This window comes from Mytilus edulis, chromosome 1 (assembly GCF_963676685.1).
Source record: "Mytilus edulis chromosome 1, xbMytEdul2.2, whole genome shotgun sequence".
NCBI classification, from domain to species: Eukaryota; Metazoa; Mollusca; class Bivalvia; order Mytilida; family Mytilidae; genus Mytilus; species Mytilus edulis.
In genome coordinates, this window is record NC_092344.1 from 10,137,591 (window position 1) to 10,154,685 (window position 17,095).

General features: G+C 32.5%; 1 long non-coding RNA gene across 1 annotated transcript; it reads right to left on the reverse strand.

Annotated features, from left to right (window-relative positions):
* Positions 1-13,997: 13,997 nt before the first annotated feature.
* LOC139523623 (uncharacterized) lies at positions 13,998-15,802 on the reverse strand. Its single transcript, XR_011664655.1, has 2 exons — positions 15,668-15,802; positions 13,998-14,595 (listed from the first exon to the last, which is right to left on the reverse strand). It is a non-coding gene; the product is annotated as an uncharacterized lncRNA (long non-coding RNA).
* Between the last annotated feature and the right edge of the window lie 1,293 nt (positions 15,803-17,095).

Here is a 17,095-nt window from a genome sequence, read left to right on the forward strand (position 1 = left end):
AAATTTATATTACAACAGTCTTTTCCTCTGACACGCACATTTTCAAGTCAGTTGTCAATGGCGGTGGACGCACAAGGAGAATCGGGTAGGTCTTTATTTTACTAAATTAATTGTAAATATTTCGCCGGTTAATAGTGTAGCATTGGTAAATATGTTTATATTTGATAGAGGATTCCTTGATAAAGTTGTGCTGACATTTGAGACTTGGAAGGAGGGGCCCTTTGACAGAGATCCATTTATACTTGCGGTGGCTACACCTTGTAAAGTTGATCAAAGGGCACGCCTTTGTGCATCTGACGATTTCAAATGCTGTATTACATGATGATTAAAATTAATACACGGTGACAATCTTGTTGCATTTGTAAAATGGATTGGAAACCTTGGTGGTATATTGGTAATTACGCCTATTTTTTTTTTTATAGGAGAATGGGGTTCGATTCCCTGCTAGGGTCAATCCATTTTATCAGAAATATATGAAACAATTTTGTCATTTCAGTACAACAGTAATAAAAACCTATACTTGATTTTATATTTTATCATCGGAACATATGTTTCAATGAAATTATTCTATACAATGACATGCCTTTTTAAAAGGAGAGATGAAACGTGTTTTTCAGAGGGAGGGGTTTTGAAGTTAGAACAGCCAACATGAACGATGCGGTATCTAGGTCAAATATGTCAATTACGAATTGTAACACATTGTTGTCATTGTAAAAGTATAAGTAACAAAATGTGTATCATTTTAGTGTTTGAAAGTGGTTTAATTTAAGGAAATACATTAAATGCATATCAATTTGACGAAATTCATTTTTCTGCCGTAGTCAATATACGCATGTGCAAACTAATTTTATTGGATAATAAAGTATGGTTTCTTTACAAAGCTTAAGAAGCACGTCATATTAGAATGTTTGATCAATATTGAATATACATTATATTGTACATTTAATTTTTGGTTTAATCATAAAACGGAAGACCGTAGGTATTTCCAGTTACTGAATAATTTGGTTGATTTCTAAAAAAATAGTTTATGTATCAAATATGCGTATTCAATTTACCATTTTCTGCATGTGTCATATACAAATATAGTGTCCATATTTGTCCCCAATATGTTACATACGAGGGGATGCCACGCTCGGCATTGCCTTGTTTAAACTGTAAAATGTGTGCACTAGTCTAAATAATCACCCATAATTATGCCCATGTTTACTGATCTATCTTAAAGGTAAGGTAAGGGGTTCGTTGATCCCTTTTATTGAAAAGGAAAGGAAGGATGTGGGGAAAGCAACAAATGTGGCAAATATGACATATAGAAAACAAAATGTTTATGGAGTAAACATTCGTGTGACAACAACTCAGACGATACATAAAAAATCAGAATAATGAAGAAAAAGTTGGTTTCCCTATATACGTGTACCTGCAGTGTTGGTATACGAGGCGCGTTTATGAATTTTATTATGTTATTTGATATGAAAAATTGACAAAAAATAATATTTTATTTGTAAAAGTAAATCCTGAGCATGTAATACCTGCTCTTCTTGTTCCATTCGAATTAATAGAAACAACGCTGTCGCCTTTCTTGTTTGCATAGAATCATTCTTGTTTGCATAGAATCATATGATATGAGGTCCATGTTCTTTCTTAACTGTCGTATTAGACTGACCAGTGCATATCGCGCATGGCACTTTAAATGTTTTAAGCGCGAAAATTAACTTACAGTTAGCTGGATTTATTGCCGTCGTAGTTCCATCTTGTCACCTTCGTACTTTTATTCGATGGCATCACGACGGGATTACGAGGTCTTCACGAAGTCGTGTTGCCATCGTAAGACCTTCGGTTATCTTCGTGATTCATTCGTGTAGACATCGTAATGTCAAAACTGCCCGATGGAAACGATGAAAACACGAATGCAATACGATGTTCAAAGATGCATTCCCGGTGACATTACGATGGTGAGGATGGTGATACGAACTCAATACGAACCCTAAACATCGGACGCACCTTCGGGGATTTTTTAACATGTTAAAAAATTTAGAACCCTTCCCGAAGTTGTCCCCGAAGGCTAGAAAAAGTTGCCGATGGTTCTACAATGGTTAAAGATGGCACTACGAATAGCCCGATCTGGATACGATCAGTCCCGATTTTTAAATTTCCATAATCGTGTTGCCATCGGCGTAAAAATCGAGACAGTGTGACGCAGGCATTACAGGGAAGGACTACTTTTACATACGTTCTAAATTGAAGTGGGTTCATTGGTGGTCTTACACCTATAACCAATCCGTTGACAGATGCAAATTTACTGTGGTACTGAATATTAGCCTAAAAAGGGGTGTGACTTGTTTTATCAATGGATGGGATAAATACCATTTCATGATAAGAGTTGAAATTGCAATTTCTGGACGGAATTTCTGCCTTTTTAAATATTTTTTATTTAACGGCCGTTGCTGCCTCATTCATTTTTTCGGGTTTTAGATATATCACCTTTTTTTTCGCTGGCTTATTGTTCGGTAGTTATTGTTCGCTAGCTTCAGCCTGGTAGATTAAAGTTGATAATTCCAAGATTAAAGTTGGAAATTCCAAGATTAAAGTTAATAATTCCAAGATTAAAGTCGACAATTTAAAAAAGAAAATAAAAAAGGATGGCCCTAATACGCTTCCGTAGAATTGAGAACATCGTGACTTTTGGCTCACTGGACTCTCGCATTGGCCAAACAGTGTTCTCCAGTTTGATGTACTTTAATTTACTGTTTGTGAATTGTGTAAATTGTGACCCGCCATGACATTTGCAGGCTAATGAGGTAGAACGTCGTTGTTAGAAAAATTATAAACATGATAAATATCGAGATTCAATGAAATACGTATTTGTGAAGAAGAGATAACTTTCCTTGGCTTCTTTTTTTTTGCGGACGCCGAACTATACATCATAAGTTTTGAAGAAGTTTTACTTTATCGTTTGGAGTGAAAAATATTTGAATCTACATTTTAAATTGATACAAAAAAAAATCAAATTTCTGCTCTATAGATTTCCTTTCATAAATGAAATTTGAAATATATCCATAACAAATGCACCGTATCAAATGTTATATAATATAGTAGAGCAAAGTAGATTAATGTGATAATTAGACTTGCAACAAATAAAAACTTATTAGATTGCTTTAATATTTACATCTATTTATAACTTGTTTATCCTTATAAACTGTTACGCGTCGCATACTGTGTATAGAGACATGCATAATAAATCTAAATTAAAAAAAGGAATTCTTAAAACTTACTTTGACAAATTTTAAACTAACTTCATTTCAACAAGTTTAAATTACATGTTCTAAAATAGAGCTTCAAAAAAAAACAAAAAAATGATCTGCTCTATAGATTTTCTTTCATAAATGAAATCTGAAATATATCCATAACAAATTTCTGTAGCCTGCTGTACTCGTCCTTTAATTGCTATTTTAGGAGGGAAAAGATAACTTTATTTGGAAATGTTGTTTTTTAGTGCAAATCTTTTTTATTGTTACTACCAGAACGTTTTCTTGTGAATTTCTAACTTACTTTGTCTTTGCTAAAACAGAACCAACATTGAAAGATAAAGTTTTCAGTGTTTACTTGAAAGGTACTATTTTGATACTAGATTTCCCACTGACAGCAAACCCTGGGTAAAATTGATATCCAGGAACATTGCAAAACATTTTCGCCATTATCAAAGGCGGTTTCGGGTTAAAGAAATAACAGAAATAAATTAATAAATAATCATTTTAAAAAAAATAGTTGAAAACTATGTAAGCATCCTCTACAATGTAAGAAAATTTGTCTTTTCGGACACAATGCGAAATGCTTAATTTCTTACAGCATAAAACTCTCAATGTGTTCCCTGTGTGGATAAAAAAAACAACGCTACGGTCTCCATTCTTCGCCTGCCTATTTTCTAATTTTACACCTGACAATAATTCTCATTCAATACACCGAAAAGTGGACATATTTTTTGTGTTGTGTAAATGAGGATGGTGCACATTCTGTATGTCCCAAGTCAGGAGCCTGTAATTCGGTGGTTGTCGTTTTTTTCTGTATATCGAATTTGTTTTTTTCGTCTGAATTGTTTTACATTTGTCTTTTCGGGGCCTTTTATAGCTGACTATGTGGTATGGGTTTTACTCATTGGCGAAGGCCGTACGGTGACCTATAGTTGTTAATTTCTGAGTCATTTTAGTCTCTTGTGGAGAGTTGTCTCATTGGCAATCATACCACATCTTCTTATTTTTATATTATGAAAGATTCTCAAGTCATGAAAAGTATAAGAAAAAAACAATCGAATAAGGATTGAAGTAACACTCGATATCTCTCTCTCCCGTAGTAAAAGTGATAACAAGAAATGTTTCACTTGTCTGACAAAATGTCGGCACATATCCTTTGAAAAGTGTTATAATGTTTGTCTGTGCACAATTATATTATTAATCTATGGTATATTTTATCAGATCAATTGATAAGATTAAGACAATATTTGTTGTGTTTGGATTTCAATTGCAATAAAACAGGATTATCTTTCTTGATTTGCGAGTTTTGAATTTTGAATTTTGAATTTTGAATTCTGAATTATCCTTCTCGGTTTTCGTAGACGTCCAGTTGCAAATATTTCATGCATAATCAGGATAAAACCAACGACACACAATGAATTACAGGCTCCTGACTTGGAAAAGGCACATAAAGAACTGATCCATCGTTCTAAAATGGGACAGAGATCATGTAAGAGCACAAGATAACACTTGGTGCTGGTATTTATGCTCTAGTCCATACGATATACATTAAAATAACTGTAATAAATTTTTATATGCTATCCCTCTATTCATAATGAAAATCTCATACTCTTAAACTACCTTTTTTAATGTTGTTCTGTAGAAACTAAAAAATAAATATTGAATTAAAATATCTTTTTCGTGTTATTGAAAGGATTTTAATGTTAATTGTACAAATATTTGGTAGTAAGTGAATAAAATGTGACGAAATATGCAATTACATTGGTAATATGTTAATAATATCAGTATAAAAATGAACAGATGTGGTATCAGGCAGTTTTAAGGCACCAATTAACAAAAACCGAAAACAAAACTTCAATTATATTTAAATTACTGTGTAATTAAAACAAAATAAATTATATTAATAACAAGAATAGCAAAACAAACAAATCAAAATCAAAGTATTATATCTACAACATCTTAATCAAATCAAAACGAAATATAACAATAACAAGAATATCAAAACAAACAAAAAGGGGGGGGGGGGGGTGTCACAAAACAAAATCAAAGTAATATACCTACAACATCTCTTAGTTACATCAAAGTGTTTATGTCTTAATACAGGACATGCATGAGAATCCATATTTATTAAGACTGTTCTGAATAAGAAATGTAAGTTTCATTTTCGCATGCAAGGGCGTCCACTCTGACATTTATGACAAAGATCACTGCGGTGCGGTTTGTTTGGATCGGTATGACGTTCTTCCTTTTCCTCCTTCGAACAAGTACAATCGCTCTGACCACAAATCGAGCATTTCAGCTTTTCAAGTCGGTAAGGGTTACAAGCTTTCTTACACTTTTTGCAATCCTGTTTATAGTATACCTGAAAAAGTTAAACGTTTGGACATAATTAAAGGTACATATGGCTTATCCTGAACAGACAATAATAAGAATTACGAGAAAACGTAACAAGATTTGAAATTTGCAACCGTTTGAACAGCAAAACAATGCAAAAAAAAAAACTTTCTTGAAAACAGTAAGTTGAACAGGTTTCCCTTTAGTAAATCACAGTAATATATTAAAAAAACAAAAACAAACAACAACCCATAACATTTTTAATGCAGTAAAATGCAACTTCCTGGTACTCAACATGATATAAAAACTGCTTTTTGTACCTATTTCAAATATAAACGAACAAGATTCCCCATAACTTTTTCTAAGGTTTTTAGAGTAGGCTCGCCAACCTTACTCGACAATACAATATCAAATAATCAACTCTATATTTACTAATATTTTCGGAAAGGAGAGGACAATTTTCTCTTCTTGCTAGACATTTTCATAAATTGGATAAATCAAAAGTATATACGTAATTTTAATGTAGTTAAATTGATAAAAAAAAAAAAGTCCTCTAAGACCTTTAATTAAGTATTATCAAATTAGTAACAAAATATCCTGCATGTACACAATATCTGCAGTATAGCAGAAAGCGAAATGGGAATTTTGTAATTACATTTTTTTTCGAACCCTTATGACCGTCCAAAGTATGTCAATCAGAACAAAACTAAAACGTAATCTGTTACTACTCATCATACCAAGTAATTGCTTCATGTTTACAAGTAGGAAGGAATTGAAGAGAAAACTCAAATTTATCATTAAACTATAGATCTGTGATTTCGCTATGCTCACATGAGATAAAGGAATAAGAATAATAATCGAAATATTTTATGGACACCAATCAAAGGGCCTTTTTATGTGGGGAGTAAGAGAGTTAGTACAAATTAAACCATTCTTTTACCGGGGTTTCTTTTTCTAGAATGAACGCTTCCTGTATCTGTCTGAATTTCCTTTGTGTGCTTATATTCATTCAGTTTGAATTAGCTAATTTTCTTATTTCTGTTCACAAATGGAATTAATTAAAAAACTTATTCTTAGGCTTATGTCATTATCATTTGTCTTGCCTGGGAATCGAACCCTTTATTGAAGTCTTATGTTTCTTCCTAGAATTTCGGTAACATACATTGTATTCGAACTTATAAATGCTTTATTTTGTAAATGACGAACAATATTCATATTCATAATACTTAAATGGGAGTTTCAGTGCAGTATACTAAAAGGGCTTTGTTTTGATATTTTTCATGATTTAAATCCAATACTTGTATACTTCTAATTAATGGTTGTTTCTTGTCAATCATTCAAGGCAATACAAGTTTGTCAGTCGAACTTATTGACAATATGATCTCATTCTATGAAAGAACTCTAGTTTTGAAAAGACGTCAGTGCTCATGGTATCTTTTTTTTTTTTTTATTTAAACGAACAAACGCTTTTCCATTTTTTCTCCGATACAAATCTGTATTTTTATTAGATTGGAGGAAACCCAAATTTGGAAAAGTCATTTCAAAATTTAATAACCAACATATGTTCTATATATATATATATATATATATATATATATATATATATATATATATATATATATATATATATATATATAGCAAGCAGTAGTCAATCTGAGTTTTTCGATCGTATAACACTAACGATGCTGAATGAATTGGTGTTTTCAGAATATGTTATTTTGAAAAATGTTTCTATTGTGTTTAAAGTTGATACTTTCGAGAAAATATATCTAGCGACAATTTCGGGAGAGCATGCAACCCTTGAAATCGGGACAAAATAACATTTAATAAAATGCTTCGCCGAGCGCAGCCTGATACGACCACAGAGGTCGAACCCTGAACAGTTGGGGCAAGTTTGGACACAATATTCAAGCTAAATACTGTCTCCATTTGGATTGTGATCAGATTTTTGACATAAAATAAATGTAGTCAAAGATCTTAAAAATTTGAAATGGGACATTTAATTTACCTAGTATGGTCTGATATCCAAAATCTAGCAACATGGTTAGATTCAGCATATAACAAACACTTATCAGTCTAGTATGAAATAGGAAGGAACGCGCAATACCAATTTCATTTTTAATAATTCCTTGATATGAAAAAACGTTACCTGATGATAGCGTTTCTTTGTTTACATTGCATATGACGTCATAATTTAAATAACGTCACAACTAAAATCCCTAACAACAGAACCAAAATCGGAAACGTTACGGTATTTCCGTTTCTTTTTTTTAACAAATACTCAAGTTACAAAAAAATAATTCATACAGACTTCGTCCCCATTTACAGGTAATGCCTGCCTCATATTATGGGGACGGAGTCCCCAATAACAGTAGAAAATTCAATTTAAAAAAAATACGGGAAAATTTCCCGAATTTTCATTGTACTAATGAACTCAAAATCGTTTAATTTTTTTTTGTCGTGTTTTGAAATCCCGGACCTGCGCAGAAATGTACAATGTACTTCCTTTTTCCGGTCTCGTTTGTATGAAACTTTGAGTAAAATATATATTTATCAGTCTAGTATAAAATAGGAAGGAACGCGCAATACCAATTTCATTTTTAATAATTCCTTGATATGAAAAAACGTTACCTGATGATAGCGTTTCTTTGTTTATATTGCACATGACGTCATAATTTAAATAACGTCACTACTAAATCCCTAACAACAGAACCAAAATCGGAAACGTTACGGTATTTCCGTTTCTTTTTTTTTTAAACAAATATTTAAGTTACAAAAAAAATAATTCATACAGACTTCGTCCCCATTTACAGGTAATGCCTGCCTCATATTATGGGGACGAAGTCCCCAATTACGGTAGAAAAATCAATAAATAAAAAAAAAAAAAAAAATCGGGAAAATTTCCCGAATTTTTCATTCTACTAATGAACTCAAAATCGTTAACTTTTTTATCAGATCTACTTCCGTTTCCGGTCTTGTTTGCATGAGACTTTGAATGAAATGTATATTTGTCAACATATCAACAAATATAGGAAGGAATTCAACACCCAATCATTTTTGATAATTGTTTGATATGAAAAAAACGTTACCTGGATAACAGCGTTTCTTTGTTTACATTGAATATGACGTCATAACTTATATAACGTCACAACTAAATCCCTAACAACAGAACCAATATCGGAAACGTTACGGTATTTCCGTTACTTTTATCAACATGTTTGAATTAAAAAAAAAAATATTACAGACTTCGTCCCCATTCACAGGTAATGCCTGCCTCATATTATGGACTAATTTAAAAAAAAAAACAGGGCCCAAAATAAAAAAAATTAAATGCACATTAAGATTCAGCATATCATATAGCCGCAATAATTCAGGTTTTAATGAAATCAAACAAAGTTTTAAATTGGACCCTTTGGACCTTAATATAGACCAATTTGAAAATGGAGCCAACTATTCAAAATAGTAATACAAGGTTAGAACTCCCAAAGATTAAAGACTTTTAATTAATCCCATTGAAATTGATTAAAAGATTTGTATTTATATTCTATATTCAATTGAAGAATTCTTGCTATTGTGCGCAATACTGTGCTGTTGCATAATACTTAGATAATCTGTAATAATTTACATAAAAAAAAATTGAAACCCCCCCCCCCCCCCCCCCCCCCCCCCAAAAAAAAAAAATGTCTGTTTGAAATTTTGAAGATTATTTACTTTTCAGGAAAAATGTACAATTTCAGAGAGTTCCATAAACTTAACACAAGTTATTGTCTGGAAACTAGAAAAATGCTTGTTGTTGGCCCCTTTTTGCCCCTAATTTCTAAACGTTTAGGGCAATTACCCCCAAACTCAATCCCAGCCTTCCCTTTGTGGTATGGAACCTTAAAGTACAATTTCAGAGAGATCCATACACTTACACGCAAGGTATTGTCCAGAAACTACAAACATGCTTGTTTTGGTAACTTTTTGGCCCCTAATTCCTAAACTATGGGTACCATAACCCCAAAATTTTTGCTGTCGTATAAAAACACCATGACTAACCTCAAATCCTGGATCCGCTCCTCAGTCATATCTATGAATCTGAAAGGAAGAACAAAAAATCAACACATGTTATCTTTTGTGTTTAATTTTTTTTTACATATCTAACTTTTATCTGTATGAACTTTACTTACACTGTCAGTCCCCTTTACGCAGAAAACGTAGGCACTTTCCCAGTGTGTTCGACAATTCGTGCATGTGAAAAATCCATATCTACGTTCTGTCCTAGGCATTCTGTTTATTCTTCCTACTAGTTAGGCGAGGTTTGTGTTAATAATATGAGGCAGGCATAACCTGTGAATGTGGACGAAGTCTGTATGATTTTTTTTATAAATCAAACATGTTAAAAAGAGAAACGGAAATACCGTAACGTTTCCGATTTTGGTTCTGTTGTTAGGGATTTAGTTGTGACGTTATGACGTCATATTCATTGTAAACAAAGAACGTAACGTTTCCGATTTTGGTTCTGTTGTTAGGGATTTTAGTTGTGACGTTATTTAAGTTATGCATCATATTCAATGTAAACAAAGAAACGCTTTCATCAGGTAACGTTTTTTCATATCAAACAATTATTAAAATTGAATTTGTATTGAGATCCAATCTTATATTTTACTAGACTGATAAATATAATTTTTTTCAAAGTCTCATGCAAACAAGACAGATATTTGCGCAAAAGCGGAGAAAACCGGAACAGGAAGTAGATCTGAAAAAAAGTTAACGATTTTCAGTTCATTAGTAGAATGAAAAATTCGGGAAATTTTCCCGATTTTTTTTTTTTATTGATTTTTCTACCGTAATTGGGGACTTCGTCCCCATAATATGAGGCAGGCATAACCTGTGAATGGGGACGAAGTCTGTATGTATTATTTTCTTAATTCAATCATGTTGATAAAAGAAACCGAAATACCGTACGTAACGTTCCCGATTTTGGTTCTGTTGTTAGGGAATTAGCTGTGACGTTCTTTAAGTTATGACGTCATGTTCGATGTAAACAAAAGAAACGCTTTCATCAGGTAACGTAACGTTTTTTTTCAAATCAAACAATTATTAAAATTGAATTTGTATTGAGATCCAATCTTATGTTTTACTAGACTGATAAATATAAAAAAAAATTCAAAGTCTCATGCAAACAAGACAGATTTCTGCGCAAATGCGGGAAACCCGGAACAGGAACTAGATCTGAAAAAAAACGTTAACGATTTTGAGTTCATTAGTACAATGAAAAATTCGGGAAATTTTCCCAGATTTTTTTTTTTTTTTTTTTTCATTGATTTTTCTACCGTAATTGGGGACTTCGTCCCCATATAAACATATTAATAGATCACACGCATGCTTCGTGGTGAAATAAGATAGGAATAGAGTATATACGCAAAAACAAATAATCCAAAGTTCAGGTTTTTCTCTGTAAATCTACTTTCGGTTTCAATTAAAAAATCACTGTAAACGCTTCATTCGATAAATATTGTTTAACAACAAGTATAACGTATTGAGTTTTCAAAGAAAGCTGAAAAACTTATCATCACAAGAACTCGACAAACTGAATTCTATCAACAGATCTTTAAGCGACGTAAAGTTGCACTTAAAATAATATTTGTAAGCCTTTTTTCTCTCTCTCTTAGAACTAATTCTAAAGAATTACACAGCATAAAACTATAGTTTAATCCAATTATGTTTATGTGTCAGTTCCGCAAGTCAGGAATCTTGTCCTGATGGTTACTTCTTTCTTAAATGTATTTCTTTTTTTCTTATACTGTCTTCTTTTTAGAAGGGTCTGTTTTGGGTGGATTTAATTTTAATTAATTGATATTGATTCATCGGATGACTCTGTTTAATTGATTTTAACCATGTCAAGATCAACCGAGTTTAATTGCTTGCCACCCAATTGTCTTGTTGGATTGTTGTCTCATTCGGATGTTTTCAGTATCCAACGTGTATCCACATATCTGTGTATTAAATAATAAATTCCTTATTACTAGAGACAATACTATGACTTTTTGAGATTTTATTTTCGCTGATGATTTCATATTAACAGCTACAGAAATTCAGTTCCTATGGAACAATTCAACCTAAACCTTCACGATCCTAAGATCCATAAGCATTCATATATTTATACTGATACTTTGAAAACCTGAACTTTTCATGAAAGAGTCAACAACATTACATTACATTGATTGTGATCGGCATTTATGTGTTTCGGGTCTATTCTATTTACTTAGATTTTATCATTATGCAAAATATGTATTATTTTTTATGAAACCCATGACTTGATATCTTATACTTCTGGTTTTTTTTTACATACTACGAAAATAAATTACTGGACAATACGGCGACAAAAAAAAAGACCCATTAACAGCAAAGGACATCAAAATCCTCAGCAACGATAGAGATTATCAAGATGTTAGAAACATAGGAGATTACAATATAGAAGATTATTACTATGAAGACGACCACAACACTTCTATCGTCATCCGTTTTAGTTGTCTGCTAACTTCGATGTCAGTCTTCGTCGCAACCTTCATGTTCATATGAAAAGGGTGCTAGCAACAAAAATACTGATGAAACAAGAAGCTCAAGTGCTTTTTCGTGAAGTACTATGACATACTACAAAGAGGACCAAGAACTCGGATGCTTTCTCGTGAAGTACTATATAAGAGGGCATAAAAGCTGGGATGCTTTCTCGCAATAGTACTAACGTACTATACGCAGGGCCCAGAAGCTCGGATGCTTTCTCATGAAGTACTATAACATACTATACAGAGGGCCCAAAAGCTCGGATGCTTTCTCATGAAGTACTATAACATACTATACAGAGGGCCTAGAAGCTCGGATTCTTTCTCATGAAGAACTATAACATACTATACAGAAGGCCCAGAAGCTCGGATGCTTTCTCATGAAGTACTATAACATACTATACAGAGGGCCTTGAAGCACGGATGCTTTCTCGTGAAGTACTATATAACGTACTATAAAGAGGGCCTACAAGCTCGGATGCTTTCTCGCTATAGTACTAACGTACTATACGCAGGGCCCAGAAGCTCGGATGCTTTCTCATGAAGTACTATAACATACTATACAGAGGGCCCCAGAAGCTCGGATGCTTTCTCGTGAAGTACTATAACATACTATAGAGAGTGCCTAGAAGCTTGGATGCTTTCTCGCTAATTACTTTAACGCACTTTACAGAGGGCCAATAAGCTCGGATGCTTTCTCATGAAGTACTATAACATACTACACAGGCGGTACCCCCGACGGTTCCAAAGTAGGGGTACCGGGCGGTTCTGTAGATACCGGGCGGTACCTCAACGGTTCTGAAGATTGGCTACCGGGCGGTACCTTGATAGTTTCAAAGATGGGGGTACCGGGCGATTCTTAGGTTACCGGGCGGTGAATTTAAATAATATAGATACCGTTCAAATACATAAAATACCGGGCGGTGCCCTGTAGAAATCAAATGTAACCCCAAATGTATTAAAAAGAAAGACATCTTACATAATAATAAATTATACAGTCAAACTAAAATCGCTACAATTGTATAATAATTTTTATACTAGTAATCGACAAAGACACTTTAAGCAGTTTGAATGATATAATCACTCGTGCATTTAAATTTAATTTAAAACTGTAACTAACATATTAACTATAAACAGGCGCTTGCAAGAGGACACAAAGAATGAAATCGATAGTATACATATTAATCAATAAAAGAAGGTTTTGTGAATTTAAAAATGAATTGTTTTTTTTTCTCTATTTATTCAATGATAAAATATGCTTAAACATTCGATTTCAATAACGAGACTGTCACTCATTCATAGCTATCAGGATTCGACTACACTATACCTGGGACATACTATATTGAGTATACTAGTCCCAGACTATACTGAATACAGGATCGTTATTAACGAGAAATAACTCGTATAAGGAGTCGGCTGATGATTTCGGTCATTTGAAAATGCCTGTACCAAGTCAGGAATATGACAGTTCTTGTCCATTCGTTTTTGATGCGTTTTGTTATTTGATTTTGCCATGTGATTATGAACTTTCCCAATTGATCTTCCTCTAAGTTCAGTATTTTTGTGATTTTACTTTATACAACTTATTTGTAAATCTTGTCTTATTGATAAATTTTGCTCATTTCAAGTTCTCTGTCTCTTTCAAAATTAGGCAAAAACGCAAACAATCAGAAAAATCACCAAGAGTAATAACTCCAATAAGGAGTCGTTAGACGATGTCTGCTTATTTGTACATCTTGTCCTTCTGATCCTTTTTTCCAGGTTTTGAGTATCTATTTATCTTTTATAGTATTTATGACACATGTATTAGATACTTGACCTGGTAAATAAAATGTATACAATTGTATCAGGCAAAGACATTATTCAACAAAGGTGTAATCTATAATTTATTACTATTAGCAAATCAATCAAAAAATATAATAATAACAAGAGTAAGGTTCTTAAAAACGAAGTATAATACTTCTTTCAGGATATTTATTTCTGTGTGTACAAACAAGGACGTATAACTAACATATAATATACATCCTTGGTACAAAGAATAAAAAAGTTACGTTTGCTTATTCGCTTGGTGTACCATGACACCAATCCAATCAGGTTTCGTTATCCTCATATAAGCTTATATATACAAGCAAGAAAAAAGACAGATTAATAGGTATTTACAATAGCCAATTATACATAAGTAATGATTCACCTAGCTAACAAACAAACTTAAATTTCAATAATAAATAATAAAGTGCAAACTCAAATAGATAAGCTATAATAAAACAAGTTTATACGTGAATTTACGTAAAAAATTAGGAATATACATTCAGTTTCCAATCATCTTCTCACTACGGTGGGGCTTGGCGTTATGCTTTTTCCTCCAGGGAACAAGTGCAGTCGCTCTGACCACAAATCGAGCATTTCAGCTTTTCAACTTTGTAAGGGCTACAGGCTGTATTACACGTTTTGCAATCTTGTTCGTAGTATTCCTGGAAATAGGTGAATGTTCGTTAAGACATGCGACTTATATTTGCTGTTCACAAAATAATAATAAGCAGTATACACACATATATGTGTTATCTGCAATCATTTGAACCACCAGATTGAAGTAAAAACACTTTTAAAAAATTGAGAAATAGTTATTTGATCAGAGTATTCCAAGCATGTCCCGACTGATGCAGTCATCTACTATATCTATCTAAAAAAATAACTAAATAATACTGAGAAAAACTAAAATGAAGTACATGTATATGACTTAAATGCAACCATTTGAGTCCCAATATGATATACAACTGTCCCGTTTGGGTCGCTTTCAGATAGGTATAACAAATAATTTCCTATATGAGATTACGTAAGAAGTAAGTAGAAACCGATATAGGACATGTTACTATATATAACACCATGAAAAACCTACAATCAGCTCATTGTTTCGTAAGAATGCCGGAAAGTAGCAGAACACTCCTTTCTCTCTGGATATTGTCCTTAAATGCTATGGTACAAATCCCGTATATTGAAATAAAATCAAAAGTAGAAGCAAGCTCCACGTATTCTATACAATTACATACATGCAGCATATCATCATATAATATAATACGACCGAAAACAAAACAGTGTAATTGTGTAGCACTCATGAAAAGCTAAGCCTATGTTAAAAGTCAATAACAAATGTTTCACTAGCTAAAATATCAATCCGTAAACATCAAATGGATTTACTGTAAAGTAATCATAAACATTCTGCGAAAAACATGATCTTCGTCATAGTTAGCACAACTTGTTTGATCTGTTGTAATTGATTTGACCTTCCTTATGTCTTGATTCGAGCGCCACTGATGTAGACGAAAACCAAACGAGCAGTCTGGTGTACTAAATTATTAGTCTGGTATCCTAAGTAACTTCTGTGGTCAAGCTTTATATAAAAGGTAAACGGATGTCCACAGAATTGAATTGTAAAAATTCGTAAATGAAAATGATTTTTGATTAAAACTCGACAAAAAGATTCTATTTGTATTTTTAAAAAAACTTCCGGTAGATCTACATTTTATCAATCTGAATTTTACTTACATTGTCAGTCCCCTGAACACACAACACATTGGCACTTTCCCACTCTGCTCTACAATTCGTACATCTGAAAAATCCATATCTACGTACTGTCCCAGACATTCTGCTTATTCTTCCTTTTAGTTAAACGAGCAATTTGTACGGACATATAAATAAATTTGATGTATTTACTGTCTTCTGATTGGTTAAAAGTATTACTTACGACACGCCCACTCTGACGTTGTGTATTCATACGCCAACATGTGTGTACGTTGTTATTGTTAATATAATTAATATAAAAAGTTCTTTATTTTTTTATAGAAATTTATTCATAATGAATGGCAATAATTTGTTTTGAATTTATTGAACCATAAAATTAATTTTTGACTCTTCACATTGAATAGTCCGCGAATTTTATGGTTCAATAATTACATTAGATGTATGTTTCATTACAATACGCTATTCTGATTGGCTAACTTCACATCATGTGTTATTCCTTAAGCAGTTGTATCACTCAATAAAACGTCTCATTCATGATGACACGAGGTCCCACAATAAAGTGCACAGGTAAATAAAATAAAAACTTGATAAAAGGCGTGTTTTCCTGATCCTATAGGTAAAAATGTAATTATAAGTATTGATGCTTTTTTTTGTAACTTTATAGGGGTGTAAAAGCGTTGACCGTGCGCACATTTTTAAGATGTACTTCGGTCAAGGCTTTTACACCCAAATAAATTTACAAAAAAGAGCATTCAATTCTTAAATAAATTCAAAATAAATAATGGTCATTCATTAAATATGATAGATATTAATAGATTATACTCAAATAAAAATGTATATTAATACACGATTCAAAGTTTAGAGATTTTTTGTACATCTACTTTCTGTTTCATTTCAAAAATCATAGTGAACGCTTCAACCGATAAATATTGTTTTATCAGGAGAACTTTAAGGTGGCACGGTAGTATTTACATTCCAGAATTTAGGTAACTCTTTTGTGTACCCTACCTAAGTCAATGTTTCTGAACAGTGTGATTGGACTAAAAATACAGTATCAACTGAACATACTTTCCCAAACTAAGGACTGAATCAGGTGTAGAAAACTATGAAATAATTTTACATACAGGTGAAAATGAATTTTTGGGAGTTTTGGGGAATTTTGTATTCACTGCATGATAAAAGACATAAAAGCACTAGTGGTAGGGGCCTTAGGTTTTAAAAATAACATAATAAACATAATAAACGGTCATTATACACATTCAAATTCATTTCTAAATAGTAGAATTAAAGTACTTCAGTTAACTGTGAATGTAGAATTTTTTGCAGTGTTAGAAAGTGGTGAAAATTCTAAAAAGGCTATCATTATCCCTTATGGGCCAGGAAATACTACCGTGCCACCTTAAGCAACGTAATTACAATTTAAAATTATATTTGTATACCCTTTTTTATTAT